A 16,540-nucleotide genomic window follows, 5' to 3' on the forward strand; every position below is an offset into this window, starting at 1 on the left:
AGCCTGTGTATTTCAGGCAGGGGTAGACTCAGGGACCCAAATAATGACATCAGGACCTGTATTTCTGTCTCTCTACTCTGTTTGCTTCTGTTCAGCTTCATTCCACAGACTATGTCTCTCTTTGTGGCAGGAAAGATGGCCACCAGTAGCTCCAAACTCACATCCTCCCAGACTAGCAATCACAGGGCACATAGAACTTCTCTGTACCAGTGTTTACTTATTAACTCCAGGCAAGGCTGTGATCATCCCTTCTTGGATCATATGCCCAAATCTGAACCAACCATTCTGGGTGGGAGAGTGGAGTGTTCTGGTCATCCTGGGTCATAAACTCAACCCATTCCCTGTGGGAATCCAGTAATAGACGTTATCACTATGGGGGGGGGGGAGGAGTTTCCAAATAGACCCAAAGAATGGAAATGGGAAAGAATGCCCTTGAGCAAAGTATCTAGTTATCATGATCCACTAGAGTCACTTCATCAGCTGAGTTGAGCAAAGGATTGGAGAAGGAACACTTAAGGTAGAAGTAAATTAACACATAAATTAGTAAGCTGTTTTAAAAGTTAGGGTAAACTAAAAAAAAAAAAAACCAAAAAATAAACCCCAACCTGTAATCAATGAAATCCAGTATCACTGAGCGCTCCAAGCACCCAGATTTTGGTTTCTAAATACCATTCTCTACTAAAAGGAAATATTATTCCTTAGAGAAAAGGCTGATTCCAGGTCTGGGCAGGAAAAAGACAAGATGAGTCTAGGACATATGTGTGTCCAGAAAACAAGGAAATGCGCAAAGTCCAGTGAGGACATATCTAAACTGCAGATGACTTTCAAATGCATCACATATCCACATATGGTGTTTAATGTATTATTCTTTCAACTTTTCTTTAGGCTTGAAAATTTTCAAATTAAAGGTTTGTGAATAAGAAGAGATTTTTAAAAAGGAACAAAGGTGGCCTCTTGAAAGATATCTGCAACTGGCCAAATTTGGAACAATTTGAGCATCAAAAAGAATCATAACTGTAAGTGATTATGAAATATTAAATATTTTAAAATCTGTGATGCACTAGTAATACTATAAAAAAGAGATCGAAGTTTTTAAGGGAATTTGCCATAATTGGAGGGGGAAATCAATAATTAAAGGGAAAGAATTTAGCATTTACCCTGTCTTTTTAAAAATGGTCTGAAGTTCATCACAGGTTCAAGGGGGAAATCTCTTCTTTACAGACCAATGCCAGTTAAGAAATACAGAAAAATTACAGAACTAGGAAATCATCATTTTTTAACTCCCAGTGAAATAATTGATTGAGGCAGTGACTATAAAGGAATGATAAAAGCAATAGCTACTAGGTTGTTGGGAAACAGGATATTCCCGTAGTATCACATTATATCACTCTACCAGTTGCTTGCTAATTGCAAGCAGGAAAATATACCATTATAAGAACTGCTTTTATACAGTCACTACCACCAACAATCTTTACCAGGGACACAACCTTTACCAAGTTATCAAACAGCATCACTAATACCTGCAATCTTAATGCAACACCATAGAATTTGTTTTGGGTGAGGAAGATTCGCCCTGAGCTAACATGTGTGCCAATCTTCCTCTATTTTGTATATGGGCTGCCTCCACAGCATGGCTGATGAGTGGACTAGGTCCACACCAGGATCAGGCAGCTCTCACCACCCTGCTACATGTCCCACCCCCCCAACCCCCACCCCTGGCCCGGAACTTGTGCTGCTGGCCAAGCTGAGTGCAGGAAACTTTAACCAGTCAGCCACGGAGCCAGCCTCATCACTATAGGATTTATTGAATTTTTCTCTCTTCCCAGCTCCCGCAGTGAGAAATCTGGCTCTCATTAGCCTCAGTATAGTCACTTATATGTTCAGCCCTCTGGACATAGCCCAAGAACCCACCAGACTGCCTTCTGGGTTCACCATCCCAAGCTGAGTTCCCACTGGCCCTGCCTCCTGGCCCTGCGAGTCCTCCTGTCAAATCCCAAATGAGAACTATTTGCACCAATATTTATGCCCTCGATTCTCTACATGAATGGCTCATAACCAGGGGCAATTTGCCTCCCAGAGGACACTCGACAACATATGGAGAAACTTTTAATTGTCACAACTATGGGGATGCTAGTGGCATCTAGAGAACAGAGGCCAAGGATGCTGCTAAGCATCCTACAGTGCACAGGACAGCCTCCCACAAAGAACAATGTCGCTGATAATGTCAGAAGTGCTAAGATTGAGAATATAATATATCTCACTAATAATTTGTATATTATGACCTGGCAAATTATAATAAGTTGGTTAAAATAAAATATATAATTAATTTCACTTTAAAATTTTTAATAAGGCTACTAGAAAAATGTTAATTACAGATATAGTGTTGGCTTCCTCTAGCATCCTCTCAGGAGGCACATATATCTGGTTGTCTTTCATTTTTAAATGACATAGTACTCTGGACGTTGTCTTTCTAAGTCTTGCTAAACTTAAAGACTTCCCTTCAGAGCCACCTACTGGGCATGTATGTAAGGAGAGTCCTGGCTTTCTCACCCCTCTCTGTAGCCTAGGGGGCTACAGAAAAAGAAGCACACGCCCAACGTGGGGCTCGAACCCACGACCCTGAGATTAAGAGTCTCATGCTCTACCGACTGAGCTAGCCGGGCAGACAGTGTTATATTTTATACTCAGAAAAAAAAGAGTGTGTGGACACCACTTGGTGTGACCTTGAGGATGAAGTGGGAGCGCCACTGACTGCTGGTGGGAGGAGAAGCCCACCACAGCGGGATTTGGCCCAGGTCTCCCAGTCAGCAAGTGTCACAGAGACTCCGTGGGCCTGGATCCCGAGGCAGGGGCTCAGCCACGTTACGCACCTCTCAGGGCTGCGGCTCCAGGCTGGGGGCATGCGTCTTCCCATAAGCTCTAGGTCTCAAGGGCGCTCCAGCATACCCGAGACCATTCGCCTAATAGAATCATTCATTCACTGAAGTGTTTATTGAGCGCCTACTGTATGCCAGGCACTGGGGATACAGCAGTTAACAAAATGGGTGTTTAAGACAGAAGAAGAAAGGGGGTTGGGTTCCGGATAGAGGGAGTTACTGCTTTTCACTTTTGTTTCGTTCCTCACCAAGCTCAATGCCTGAGGTTTAACACAGCACACGAATCTGGGTAGGCGTCTTTTTAGGGGAGATTCGCCCTCTCCTGTTCACATACTCGCCCTGCCCTCTTTAGTTATTAAAAAAAAAGAAAGAAAGAAAGAAACAAAAAAGCACTTTAGGCGGCTGGTCTGAGATTTGGTCCAGGACCTCCCCTCCCCCCTTGCTGTCTGAGAAGTGCACGCCTGGACCCCTCAGATCCCCTCCCCAAAGCCCAGCTGGCGTGGTGTCTCTGAGGACACGGGGACTTTCGGTCACCAGAGTGGTCACTGAGTCACACGCCAATCAAGGAGAGCGTTCGCTAGACCCCAAATCCTGGACTGACAGCAAGACTCCTCCAACGAGGCCCTTTTTCACCCTGGAGGAACTATAAAAATCACAGAAGTAATTATATTGGAATATAAATTATATTGAAATAACAGAAATCCAGGCAGAAAGCCACCCACAATCCTAAGCCAGATCAAGTCAAGGTTACCCTCAGCCACATCGCCTCCGGGGCCGCGGTAGTGCCCACTCGGTTCCTACACCCTCACACATCAAACGTGCTATGTGTGTTCCCACATTTTCTGGTCACAGTTTGACCTGCATAATTTTGCATTGTGCTAGTCTCTTTTTTCTCCCCTCCCCTCCTGGACCCTGAGTGTTCACAGCCTTTCACACCTGTTTCTTTCTTGGGCAGTCATGCAACAGCTGGGGGTTGGGTTTGTTTTATAAAAATTGGATCATACACCTCTCTCGGAGTGGGATCTTCCAAGTCAGCCGCGAGAGACTGATCTGAGGTTGAGCAATACTAGCGAAGCAAAGTGAGTTCAGTTCCTCCCCTATACACCGTCATTCCCCTCCGCCTTTTATTTATTTTTTACCAAACTCTGCTGCAATAAGACATCCTTGTACGTACATCGGTACTTTTACTTCCGAGGCAGGTTCGCAGAAGTGGAATTGGAAGATCAAACAGGTCTGTGTTCTGTGAAATCACACATTTTCCCGTTAAAATGGGTAAATACACTGCTTTTTTTCCTCCTTCTTGTGCTGCGAGAGAAGTAAACAACTCACCTTTGAACGAAGTTCCCCTTTCGGCTACAAGGCTTTTGTGTGTGTGGGAGGTTGTCTTTGTAACCCAAAACGTCCTCATATATCTAAAGATGAGGTCCCTCACATACTACCCCAGGTGGGACTCGAACCCACAATCCCTGGCTTAGGAGGCCAGTGCCTTATCCATTAGGCCACTGGGGCTGCTGCCAAGTTCTCTGCTGAGGATGTTAAAAGACGGAATAACTCAGCACCGGTGGCTAGAAAGTGATTCAGGAATTGGTTAGGGCGTTTACTCAAAACTTGGCTGAGTTCCTACAATGTACTAGCCTCTGTTCAACTTTCCAGGAACACATGGACCAGCCTCTGTTCAAGTCTCCAGGAACACAGTCGTGAACAAAACAAACTCCCCCTCCCCGCGGCTCCCGTGCGGGCGGGGAGGCGCTCTCCCCTCCCTGCGTTCTCGCCGCTCCTCCAGCGCGGGCTCCGCGGCGTCTGGCTCGTCTGTTTCCTCCAGAAGCAGCCCCAGGCTCCAGAACGCACTGGATTCTCCTCCGGATTCAGAGAGCAGTGGAGGATTCTGGCTGGATCAGTCGGTGGAATATGGGTCCTGACCACCCTGCTGCGTGTTTGATGAAAGTGCGGTCCTCCCGGGGCCCAGTTTGACCGAAAACCCGGCAGAGGGCAGGGAGGAAGACGGTACCGGACCGACGCGGCGTGCAATGGGGAGGTGACCCCTCCGGACCGTCCGAGACTCATCCGCAGACGGAAGTCAGAACTTTCTCCGCAGCCTCCTGAGCCGCGGCCCGGGGCTGGAAGCCGTAACTCCGGGCTTTGCCAACGTCCCGGAGACGGAAAGAGCCCAGAAGATTCTACCTGGCACCTCGCTTTTCCAAGCATGGACGCGAGTCGGGGCACAGAGCTCCAAACCAAACCCCACCCCTTGGGGCTGCCCAAAGCCAAAGTCCCTGGTATCGTGGGCACACCCCTTGCAATTTTCCTCGCAACCCACCCTCCTTTATTCACTTAGGCTTGTAATTTATCCAACGATAAAAATTCAGCAGAATCCGGAGCCGCTCGAGATTCTCTCCCCAGCCCCACAAGAGAGCTCCCCGGACCTCAGAAACTCCCCTCGCCACACCCCAAAATCTATCCTTTATCATTCGTGCAACAAGATTATCTAACGTATAGTCCATATTCGAATTTCCTCCAGTGATGTCTTTTATGGCTTAAAAAAAAATCCAGGACCGAATCAGAGAGCACAGTTTGCACTTAGTTGTCGCGTCTTCTAATGTCCTTTGTCCTGCCTATCCTGGCAGTCTGGCCACAGGCCCAGAAGATGAAGCGGCGGGCAAGGGGTGAAGGCGCTGAGACTACAGAGGAACCAGCCTGGGAAGAAGGGGACTGATCTCGAGAGAAGGAGGACGCTGTAGACGCGGGCCCCTTGTTCTTGGGGTGTGCTTGGTTCTTCGGGCGCGCGAGGTCTCCGCACGCTCTCTCCTCGTGTTTAAAATCATTTACATTTTAGCGGAAGGCGGGAGAAGGAGGAGGCCCCAAGTAACGCGCTTTCTAGAAGCAGCTGGAGGCCCGGTGCGGCTGGACGGGTGTATTTCTGTGCATCCTCTTCTTTGGGGTCACGGATTCAAGAGGGAACCCAGGAGCAGATCCTGGGCTCTGCCTTCGTCTCCCAGAGCCCGAGGCGGTCACGTCAGCGGGAACTGGCAAATGCCCTTGGTGCGACCGCAGCTTTGGGGCTCCACACACCCCTGTGGTTTGCCACATCCGTTTAAATTTAGTGGCCTGAAAGCTTTTCACTGCTTTTAAATTTGTTTGTTTTTAATACTCAACATTTTCGGTTGATTTTAGCGAAAGAGTTGGTCCCCTAAAGCCCGCCCATTCGTGTTACTGGAAACCACGAGCCTCTCCCGGATTTCTTCATAATTCCCTTAAAACTGTTAACAGCTTTTTTTTTAACCAATAAATAAAAGTTTAAAAAAATAACTTTAGGACAGAGATGGTTCACCCAGGAAATCTAGCTCAACAGTCGGTCCTGGGGGCCTGCGGTGGGCTCCGGAAGATAGAGACGAGGCCTGAGCTGTGACCCCGCCCACGCTTGCCCGGAAAGCCGGGGCCCTTCGCCCTCTACGGAAGGCAGCTCTCTGGGAAAGGAAACTCCTATGCGTCAAAGTCAAACCCCACTTGGAGCCCCAGCCGCCGAAAAAGGCGCCTCTCACAGCCTGACGTTCAGAGCCTGTCCTGACGGCGTGGACCCCAGGACTCGGTCCCCGGGCCCGGGATCCCGGAACTCTTTCCGGATCTGGGGCAGCGGGACCAGGGCAGACCTGGGAGCGCCCTGGTGGGGGTGACAAGGAAATGGAGAGAGGAGGAGGAAGAAAAGGGAAGAATGAAAGGGGAGGAGGGCCTCTGCCGTCACCCCATGCTCCCGGCTCCGTAGTCACGGCCAATAAATTACTGGACTCTAAGCAGAGGGAGTCTCATCGGAGTAATTGCTGGACTTGAACCCTCAAAGGTGTGTGACTGTGGGAGAGCGTCGCCTCTCACGGATTCCCTCCCCTTCCGGCCTGAACTGAACCTGACCGAAGCCCCAGGCGGAGCGCCCTGCCCCGGGATGTCCACACCCTCTGGACGCCCAAGACTCCAATTAAAAATTTAAAGGCATCAGGAACCAGCTTGAGCCCTTTAAAGATTCTAATTCTTACAGTGTCGGGTTTTGACGCCCAAAGACTGAGGTCACGGGGCTGGGGGCTGTTCCCAAATCTCCAAGGAAAGAGGAAATTTTATTTTGATCTTTTTTTCCATGAAAATGCTGGGGCTCGTCCGGGATTTGAACCCGGGACCTCTCGCACCCTAAGCGAGAATCATACCCCTAGACCAACGAGCCACAGAATTGTTCCTTTCCAGCTCTTTTTTATGACTTCGTGGAGCCTGGGAACCGGGCGGGGGAGGCGGGGCGGATTGCGCAGGGCCAGAGAAGTGGCGCCGGGAGGAGACGCCGATTTCAGACCCGCCCGGAAGGGCTGAGTTCAGGGATCAGTGGGCACGAGGGAGCCCAGTGCTCTCCGCGACAACAAAGCGAGGAGCAGTCCCTGAACGCACCCCCATCTGGTGGCCCCAGAGCTCAGGCAGCAACGAGCCCCCAGCCAGGAAGGACGAATGGCGGGGCCGGCGGTCTTTCCGTCCCCGCACCGCCCCTTGGGTCACTTCACAGACACTCCTCTCAGCCCCAAGCGCTCTGGGGCAAAAAGCCCACGAGGAGTTCTTGGTCCAGGGGGCATCGTTGACAGTCGTTTGACCCTGGGTACTCGGTACGTTCCTTGGAAAGGCCCCACCCCCACAGTGTGGCATCCAAACGCCACCTGCTAATTTTCTCAGGACTCCAAGGTCCAAACCAAGAAAAAGCACCGCCCAACGTGGGGCTCGAACCCACGACCCTGAGATTAAGAGTCTCATGCTCTACCGACTGAGCTAGTCGGGCGCCTACATGGCATTGGCATCATGTCTAGATGTTGGTGGTGGGAACTAGGTTGGATAATGGATTAGACCTGGGCGTCAGGGGCAGGTCAGCTGCTAAAGCTTCCTGGGCCCCACAGGGGGTTCCCCAATACATGTTCCGCTCCCCACTGACACCCCTGCTGCAGGAAGGGCGCTCCTAGTCCAAGACTTCCCTCACCACCCTGTGGCCTCTAGCTGGGGGACCCAGCCTGGCCCCTGTGCCCCCCAGGTCCCACCCGGCATCAGGGGCCAGCAGGGGCAGCCCGGCAACTAGGCTGACCAAGGGAGTGGTGCCGGGGTGGAAACCTAGAGTGAGATGGACCACAGATAGTAACTAATGACCCCTTGAGACATCTGGATTCTTTCCAGATATTTGGCTGTTACAAATATAACAGCTGTAAACATTTATGTACAGATTTGTTGTGTACACATAAATCTTCATTTTTCTGGGATAAATACCCAAAGATGCAATTGCTGGGTCATATGGTAGTTACGTGTACAGTTTTTAAAGAAACTTTCACAGTGTTTTCCAGAGTAGCTGTACCATTTTACGTTCCCACCAACAATACAAGAGTGACCCAGTTTCTCCAGTAAAATGTTCAATAGAAATAGAGTCAGCACCCTTGTTGCATTCCAACCTCAAAGAGAACGTTTTCATGGTTTCACACCATCAAGTGTGAAGTTTGCGGTAGCATTTTGTAGACAATTTTGGCAAGTTATGGGTATTACCTCCTTTTGCTAATTTACTAAGAATTTTTAAAATCATGAATGGAAGTCAGATTATATCAGATACTTTCCCTTGAATTTGTTGAATACATTAACAGATCTTCTAATGTCAAATCAATCTTGCATTCCCTAGGATGAACTCAACTTGTCTGTTCTTTTTATATGTCATAAGATTTGGTTTGCTAATATTTTGTTTAAGATTTTACATCTATTTTCATGAGCAAGATTATGTGCTTTTTAAATTCTTTTTCATGCTGTCTTTGGTTTTGCTATCACAGTTATGCTAGCCTCCTCAAACATGTTGGGAGGTTCCCTCTTTTCTATTCTATGAAAGATTTGGTGTGAGATTAAAATTTCCTTTCTTGAATGTCTGGTAGAATGCTCCAAGGAAGCCACCTGGGTCAAGAATTTTTCTTGGAGAATATTTTTTGACTATTGGTTCACTTTCTTTATTGGTTTTAAGATTATTTTCCATTTTAATTCCATTTGATTCAATTAAGGCATGTTCTGTATTTCAAAAAATTATGCATTTTTCTAAATTTCCTCAAAGTTGCTTGGAATGTGCTTTTATTGTCTTCTTAAGTTATGCAACAACAGTAAAGTCATTCTTGTCCCTGATATGGGTTATCTGTGTCTCCTTTCATCATTTCTTAGTCAGTTTTTGCCGAGTTTTTCAATAACATTAGCTTTTCCCAAGACCTCTCTTCAGGATTTGTCATTAAGCTCTATCATATGTTTGTTTTTTACTTCATTAATTTTATCTCTTATTGCTATTTTTTCCTCTGTTCTAACTTCTTTGGGTCTATTTTTGCTGTGCTTTTTTTTAACTTCTTGTCGTTAGTTTTCAGCCTTTCTTTCCTATGTACATATCTAAGGCTATCAATTTTCCTCTAATTACTGCTTTAGCTATGTCCTCCTGGTTTTGGTATGTAATGTTTTCATCATCATTTGTCTCAAAATATTTTCTAAATCCCATTGTAATTTATTCCTTAAACCATGGAAGTTTTAGAAGTGTATTGCTTAATTTCAATCATATTGGAATATTTTAGTTTTTTGTTTATTTTTATTATTTATTTTGATCTATTTTTAGTTTCTTATTTGTCTCTTCATCTTTTACCTGACTGTCACATACATCTATTAAGTTTTATTTCAATTTTTGTGTATGTATTTTTATTTTTAGAACAATTCAGTGGAGAAGGGGAGCCCCAGGAGGCCACGCCCAGTAAGGAGTGACCAGATTTGGGGGCGAAGGGAGATGATCCCGACTCCGACTGCAAACCCCAGTAGCCCATTGCCTCTCCCCCAAGCTCCTGGCCCCTCTCGTGGAGGTCCTGGCCTCCTGAGCCCGCGAATGTCGGGGGAGCCCCAGGCTTGACGTTTCAAAGGCATCGGACTGGAGAAGAATGGACTGCTAATGTACAGAGAGAGGAACCACCTTTCTCTCATTCGGTCCCTCTAACTAGGACTGACCAAGCAGCTTGTCGGAGACAGGGTTCTGGCGACGCTCTGGCGACTGGGTCCCAATTAAATTTTCAAAACAGCGGTGGGCAGCACTTGGCCAGCTTGAGGCCTCTTTGAAACGTTACTTTCCACAGAGCCGGGCTTCGCTGACCAGCGCTGAGGTCTTTGGGCCAAGCCTAGATCTCCAGCCATCATCTGCGGGGAGGAAAAGGAGGGCTCGTCCGGGATTTGAACCCGGGACCTCTCGCACCCTAAGCGAGAATCATACCCCTAGACCAACGAGCCACGACAATGTTCGTCTCTGGCTCCTCTTTGTGAGCTATGTGGCACCCAGGGCGGGACCGCAGAGCCGGCCCAGTGGCCCTGGGAGGAGACTGCATTTCAGACCCGCGGGAAAGGGCTCAGATCAAGTACCGCTGGAAATGGAGGGAGCCCATCGCGCCCAGCGCGCCCCCGGATTCTGTGGCCCCTGCTGTCCTCACCCGCCACCTCCACTCAGCGCTTGGACATCAGTGAGCAGCCGGCCAGCAAGGGCGCCCAGCGGACAGGCGATCTGTGCGTCCCCGCGCCGCCCTTGGGTCACTTCGCAGACACTCCTGGCAGCGTGAGCGCGCTGGGGACGCGCCGGGGCAAAAGCCCGCGAGGAGCTCCGGGCGCGCGGGGCCGGCGGACCGCTCAAGGGCGGAGAGGCCGCGCGCGGAGGGTCGTTGAACCACGATCACTGAGACGCCAGCCTTGGAAAACGTCGCACCCCCACGGCGTGGCACCCAGTGGGTGCTCACCAAAGGCCTGCGGCGTGCATGGAGGAAACAACCACCACCGCCTCTGCCTCTCCCCGCTGCTCCCCTTCTCCCGGCTCCGCTCCCCTCTCCCGCCCCAAAGATCAAAACCAAGAAAACGAACTTCTGACGTGGGGCCTCCAACCCACGAGGCTGACGTTGAGGGCCACTTTGTTCTACCGACTGGCCAGCTGGTCAACAACGGTCTTGGCCTCATGTGCCCTAGGATGGCCTGACGGGAGGAGGGAGTGGCCCCTGGAGGCAGGTGGGTCAGGCCACCAGCCAGACCCCGCACCAGGGGCGGGTCAGATGTGCCCTCCCCCCTCACCTGGGGAGGAAGCGGATCCTCTGTCCCCAGGTAGTGGGGAGGACGAGGACGCCGTCCTCGGGGCAGCAGAGGCCGCGTCCAAGGGTCGGGTTCCGGGGCATTCTCTGCAGTGGTCTATCTTCCCCCGTCAGATCCGAGCTGAGCGTCCACATGTGCGATGTCAGACCACCAGTCCCCCACCTCTCCGGATCTATGGCGCGAATTTCCTCGCTTTCTCATCTGGGAAGTCCTGCCACGCCCGGGCCCTACGGAGGAAGCCTGGGGCTCTCTCCCTCTCCCCTCCCCTTCCCCTCTTCCCTCCCTCTGCCCCTCTCCCCAACACTCAAATGTAACTGTAAGTAAGAGTAGGGCTCACCGAGACTTGGGCGCGATCATGGAATGGAACCCTGAGATCCGTATCTCTAGAACAACCAACGACGCACTTTCCTTGTAAATAACGTCCTCCTGCTTCGCAGAGTCGTCTCCTTTACCCGCGGTTACTGCAGTCGGTGGTGCGGAATCCCAGTCTCAAGGGATGCGGTTTGCGTCTACCGACGCCCTACGGTCCCCACCGGCAGGTAGCTCGGCTGAAAACGCCGAGAAAAAGGAGGGCTCGTCCGGGATTTGAACCCGGGACCTCTCGCACCCAAAGCGAGAATCATACCCCTAGACCAACGAGCCACCGTACTGGTCCCTTTTCCTTCCTCGTCCTTCTGCCGCGACGCTCGGGGAAACGCCGCAGGCGCCCTGATGGCTCAGTCGTTAGCGCGCGCACCTGTGAATGCTGCTTTGTGGGTTCGCGGGTTCGGAGCCGCAGCCGGGTTTCAGGCTGAAGGTCAGTATTGCCGGATAAATCAACAAGTTAATCATTATCCCCTCCTCGTGCTGCCTGAGCTGGTCCTACTGGAGGAAGATTCCGCGCAGCTGCAGTTCTCGGAGGCCCCGGAACCACCGCTTCCCCATTACGGCGGAGGAGGGTGGTCTCCCGCCCAGGCTGAGCTCCAGCGGAGGAAGGAGAATCGCAGCCGTGCCCGGGGTGACCTACCGGGGAGCACAGCTCGCCCGCAAGCGATCCCACACCAGAACCGATGTTCTATCCCCAAACTACGGGGCCTACCTCCTTGGGCTGGAGCCCTCTAATTTAGAGGGGCGTGGACGAAGCAGACACTGGAACCTCTAAACTACTGAACATGGCGACCCCTGTAGCCGTCTACTTGGTCGATATCTGAATCAAACTCTCCCCCAAGACGACCCCATGGGGACCATGGGGATTGGAGTCCGGACAGTGTTTCTGAGCTAGAGGTTGGCAGCAAAAGGAGTTTCCGTGGGTGACTCATTGGTCCAGCAGCACGGTTCTTGCTTAGGGTGCAAGACGGTCAAACCTCGGAGGAGACCAGGTTTTCAGACTTTCTTGTTTTTTAGTTGGGGACAGCTCTGCTGTGTTTCCCGAGGAGGAAAACCCTTGTGGGATTCATTTCCAGGGCCTTTGCTAACAAAGAGCGAGGAAGCCCTCCGCGTGGGCTTTAAACGGCATTGGTTCTTGCCTTGTTCTGGGTGTGAGTGGCTTAACTGCTACTCTCCTGGCTCTCCAGGAGCGGGGGCCCAGAAGTCCCGCTGGGAGGCGGATGCTGGTACAAGGGGCAGACACCGCAGCATAGTTTCCCGGAGTGGACAGATATCTGCTTTTATCAACTTTCTGTTTGTGACCCAAACAGCGCACTTTTTATGTGGGACCAGAATCCTCAGTGCCTTCATGGCTTACAACTGACAACAAAAGGCTCGCCCGACGTGGGGCTCGAACCCACGACCCTGAGATTAAGAGTCTCATGCTCTACCGACTGAGCTAGCCGGGCAGCCACACGACCATTTTTTGCTGACTCTCTCAGTGAAAGAGGAGGAGTCTCAGGTCAGGGTGATGTGGGGATCTGGACTTCACCGTGGACAATGTTTTTAACTGCACACACCTCCCTCAACCCTCACCACAAAGGGCAGATGTAGCCCGAGACCCTCAATGGTGCCGAGTGCTGAGTTGGATCCTGGTCCTTCTCTGGGCCTTGATGTGGCCCAAGGCCCATCCATTGACATCCCCAGTCCTGGCACCATCCTGAGACGGCAGACAGTGGGTGCGTCAGCTTGAGCCCCCTCCGGGGATATGGGAACCTCTTCCTCAGGGCGATGGAGAGCAGGCCCGGCCCATCGATTCCTTGTTCCCTCAAAATAGCTTTCTGAACTTGGACTCAGAGTCGAGCCGGGTTACCTGGCATGAGTAGGCCCTTGGAGAGAGTGGCACAGCGCCAGGATCTGCCAGTTAGGGACAAGGGACTGTTCGGGTTCCTACTGAAAGAGTTCCAGAGGATTGTGAGGTAAGGAGCCAGGAGGGGCTCAGGGAATTGAGAAGGGGCCTTGGAGAGAAAGCCTGGGCTTCTGCCAGCCCAGAGGTGCCCGGCTTGGGGACATTGGCTGGGTGGGCTGGGGTGGGCAGGCAGGCTAGAAACTCAGGCAGGAGTTAATGCTGCAGTCGAGGCACTGTTCTAAATGCTTTGCTCCCCAAAAAATAAATAATAAGTAATTTAATATCCCTAACAAATCTTTGAGGCATGAGCTACTATTATTGCCACTTTCCAGATGAATAAGCTGAGGTCCTTGAGAGTCCAGGCTTTATGGGTCCGTATCTGTGAAGTCCAGATGGGAAATAGAGGAGCCTGGCCTTGTCTCCCTCCCCCAGCCCTAAAGAACTGCCCAGGATTTGTGTCCTGGACCTTTCATATTTAGAGGGAGACTCAAGACCCCAGACTACAAGCCACTTGGGAATGGAAATTTCCCAGCGCAGGATCTCTCCAGGAAGCACACAGTTTCCCAGAGGCTGAGGTTCAGGGATGGACACTGTGAAAGGAATGTGGATGTGTGGAACGGGGACAGAGGTCAGCTCTGCGTCCACAATGTCCCAAAGTGAGACCTGAGCAAGGAAAGAGGGTGGGGCTTGGGCTCCAGGACCTCCCTCTCTCCACCCCTTTGCTCTCTCACATCAGAAAGGAACTCAGAATTGGGACCCACACCACAAAAATGTCCTGTGTGCAAGGGAAGGGCTTGTCAGGGATATGAATCCAGGACTTCGCACTCCCAAAGTGAGTCTCATACACTTAGATTAAGAATCCATCAAGGTCACTTACTTCACCTGCCTCTCTTCCTTCCATGGAAAGAAGTAGTCTTGCCGCCTGGTTCTGTGGGGCCTGTAGCTGTCCATTCTTCCAATCACTGGCTGAGCCAGGCCTCGAGCTGAGGCTGGGGGTACAGTGAGTACCAACCCGCCCATGGGACCACAGCTACAGTAAGGCTGTGAATGGGGACAGGGTCTCCTTGATGCTGGAAGGGTCCTGGAGAGAAGCACCACCAAGCTTGTGCAGGCAAGGTGGGTGCAGAGGGAGTGGGGCTACCTGCATTTGGGAGGGGAGGGCAGAAGGCCCCAGAAATTGGCCCTTGATTCTGGGGTTGGGCTTAATTTTAAACATGCCTGTTCCTTATTCCCTGTACTCACCATCATCTGGGCTCCTGGCTCCCTCTTTCCATCCCTGCAGGGCCAGGGTGATACAGATCAAGGCTGCCCCAGGGAGAGAAGCCCAAGGCGTCCTGGCCTACATACCGATCTATATCCTCCTCCAAGAAGCATAGGACGTCCTGTCCTGACCTGACCTGATTCATATCCAAAGTTATAGGACCACCTGATAACCAGACCTCACCTGCACTGATAACATTTTAATGATTTTTTTTACATAATCTTTCCTTGGTCTTGCAAAGAAATAACTCACATACTTATGCCTTATAAATTTATCCCTACCCTCAACCCAGCGCAGCTCTTCACTGCCCACGGGTCCTGACTCCATGCTACTCCATGCTATTCTCTGAATAAAGGAGCACTACTGCCAGACCTTGAGAGTCCAAGAAATCTTTCTTTCGACTCCTCAGCTTCCTGAGCCCACATCAAGGGTGTTGCAGAGGGCTTTTGGGGGGGGGGGGAGGGGGGCAGCACTCTCTTGTGGGTCTGAACAGAACATGTCTGGAAAAGACAAGGAGGCCACATCTTGGGGTATCGTCTGGGTTATTTTATTTTATGCCTCCCAGATTGGTCTGGGCCTCACTACAGGGTGGCAAGATTTGTTCAAGTGGGGAGCCTAGACTGTCTGGGTGGAGGCCTCATTTAAACCCGCAGATCCAGGCATTCAGGCCTGTCCCTGGGATAAGAGCCTCAGCGGGGGGAGGGGGAGGGAAATCTCAAGAGGAAGCAGAGCCTGGCCCTAGAGGCAAGCGGACCAGGGAGGGGCCTCACCCCTTCCACTTGGCTCCCACACTGTGGGGGCCTCTAGAGGCCGAAGTCCCAGTGCGGGTCCCTGCTGTACCGGGGAGGCTCTGGCAGACAGAAGCTCAGGGCCCAGGGGGAACCGGAGGAGCAGATTGGCCCATTCCTTCCACAGGGGCTTTGGGGTCAGAGGCTGCCCTGGGGCCCTTTGCTTGCAGAGAAGGGAGTGGCAGTGGAGGAGACTCAGGGAGGTGCGAAATCCAAGCCTGTTCCTCTGGCAGGAGCAGGGGTGTTACAGCAGACCCAGTCGGTGAGACAATGGGATGTTAGGACCCTGCCTCCTGGGTCGGTGTCCCCTTTGCGCCTGGTCCCCTGCCCACTGCCCTCCTTCCGAGACAGATCCTCTCTCCCTCTGAGTTCCCAGACCCATGATTTGGGTGCTTTCCCCTCCAGCACCCCAACTTGAGCCTACCCCATGGTATGACAAACCTTTCACCCACCCATAGAGGTGTGGGACGGGAGTCTCACTTAATGTGAGGGGTGTAGGGGGCCGGACCCACCGACCCAAGGATATGAGTGAGGTGGGGAGACCCAGTCTTATAGGGGCAGGACCCAGACTGTACCTTGGGGGACCTGCCTCTCCAGGACTAGTTCTGACTTTCTTTGCTTAACACCCCACCCCGGTCCCCCATAAATCTCCAAAGGTAGAGGGGGTGCCCCTGGATGTCTCCCCCAGAGAAAATCACACCAATTATGGTGTTCCCTCCTTCTCCTAGGATGAGGAGCCTGGGGTTTGTTTTCTGGGGAAGGTCTCTCTAAACAGGAACAGGAGCTGTCCAAAGCCTGCTAAAGGCCAAAACGTGAACCCCGCCCAACGTGGGGCTCGAACCCACGACCCTGAGATTAAGAGTCTCATGCTCTACCGACTGAGCTAGCCGGGCGATGAGTACCCTGCTCTGGCACTCTGTCCTTTGACCTGAGGTCTCAGAGGATTTGGCTGCAGAAGTTCTAGGACTGCGACCAGAGGAAACCGAGAACAGGGCCAGGGTTCCAGTCCCTGGACCGTAGATGACTCGCCGGATCCGCCCCGGCAGAGGAACCAGGGCCCCTTCCCCGCCGACGTCAGACAGGCCTTCGCGGCTCAGGTAGGGCAGTTTGGTGTCTCGGGTCGCAGAGCCCGCAGCCCCAGCGCCTGGGATCCGAGGAGATGCAGGCGCCTCTCTCTTCTTAGCACAGTCCTGGGTCCTGGGTCGGAGCCCCAGGGGCGTTGTCGTGGGAC

The 16,540-nt window shown here is 51.7% G+C and overlaps 3 long non-coding RNA genes and 8 other non-coding genes across 11 annotated transcripts in view; 2 read left to right on the top strand and 9 right to left on the bottom strand.

The window, feature by feature from the left end:
- The window catches only part of LOC138917185 (uncharacterized), a 39,832-nt gene extending 29,859 nt beyond the window's left edge, over positions 1-9,973 (top strand). Inside the window, exons 3-4 of the long non-coding RNA XR_011424882.1 lie at positions 886-1,016; positions 9,601-9,973. This is a non-coding gene — a long non-coding RNA (uncharacterized lncRNA). The remainder of the gene's footprint in view (positions 1-885; positions 1,017-9,600) is intronic.
- On the bottom strand, positions 2,591-2,663 carry TRNAK-CUU (transfer RNA lysine (anticodon CUU)). The gene has a single exon. It is a non-coding gene; the product is annotated as a tRNA-Lys (tRNA).
- TRNAR-CCU (transfer RNA arginine (anticodon CCU)) lies at positions 4,313-4,385 on the bottom strand. The gene has a single exon. It is a non-coding gene; the product is annotated as a tRNA-Arg (tRNA).
- Positions 7,012-7,083, bottom strand: TRNAP-AGG (transfer RNA proline (anticodon AGG)). Its single transcript has one exon. It is a non-coding gene; the product is annotated as a tRNA-Pro (tRNA).
- TRNAK-CUU (transfer RNA lysine (anticodon CUU)) lies at positions 7,605-7,677 on the bottom strand. Its single transcript has one exon. It is a non-coding gene; the product is annotated as a tRNA-Lys (tRNA).
- Positions 9,891-11,870, bottom strand: LOC111767584 (uncharacterized). The gene is made up of 4 exons (XR_002799387.2): positions 11,743-11,870; positions 11,344-11,554; positions 10,364-11,178; positions 9,891-10,076 (listed from the first exon to the last, which is right to left on the bottom strand). It is a non-coding gene; the product is annotated as an uncharacterized lncRNA (long non-coding RNA).
- On the bottom strand, positions 10,095-10,166 carry TRNAP-AGG (transfer RNA proline (anticodon AGG)). The gene has a single exon. It is a non-coding gene; the product is annotated as a tRNA-Pro (tRNA).
- TRNAP-UGG (transfer RNA proline (anticodon UGG)) lies at positions 11,577-11,648 on the bottom strand. The gene has a single exon. It is a non-coding gene; the product is annotated as a tRNA-Pro (tRNA).
- On the top strand, positions 11,696-14,892 carry LOC138917184 (uncharacterized). Its single transcript, XR_011424880.1, has 2 exons — positions 11,696-13,330; positions 14,543-14,892. It is a non-coding gene; the product is annotated as an uncharacterized lncRNA (long non-coding RNA).
- Positions 12,748-12,820, bottom strand: TRNAK-CUU (transfer RNA lysine (anticodon CUU)). The gene has a single exon. It is a non-coding gene; the product is annotated as a tRNA-Lys (tRNA).
- Positions 14,893-16,129: 1,237 nt separating the features above from the next.
- On the bottom strand, positions 16,130-16,202 carry TRNAK-CUU (transfer RNA lysine (anticodon CUU)). The gene has a single exon. It is a non-coding gene; the product is annotated as a tRNA-Lys (tRNA).
- Between the last annotated feature and the right edge of the window lie 338 nt (positions 16,203-16,540).

The sequence above is a fragment of the Equus caballus genome, chromosome 13 (genome assembly GCF_041296265.1).
Source record: "Equus caballus isolate H_3958 breed thoroughbred chromosome 13, TB-T2T, whole genome shotgun sequence".
Lineage (NCBI taxonomy): Eukaryota > Metazoa > Chordata > Mammalia > Perissodactyla > Equidae > Equus > Equus caballus.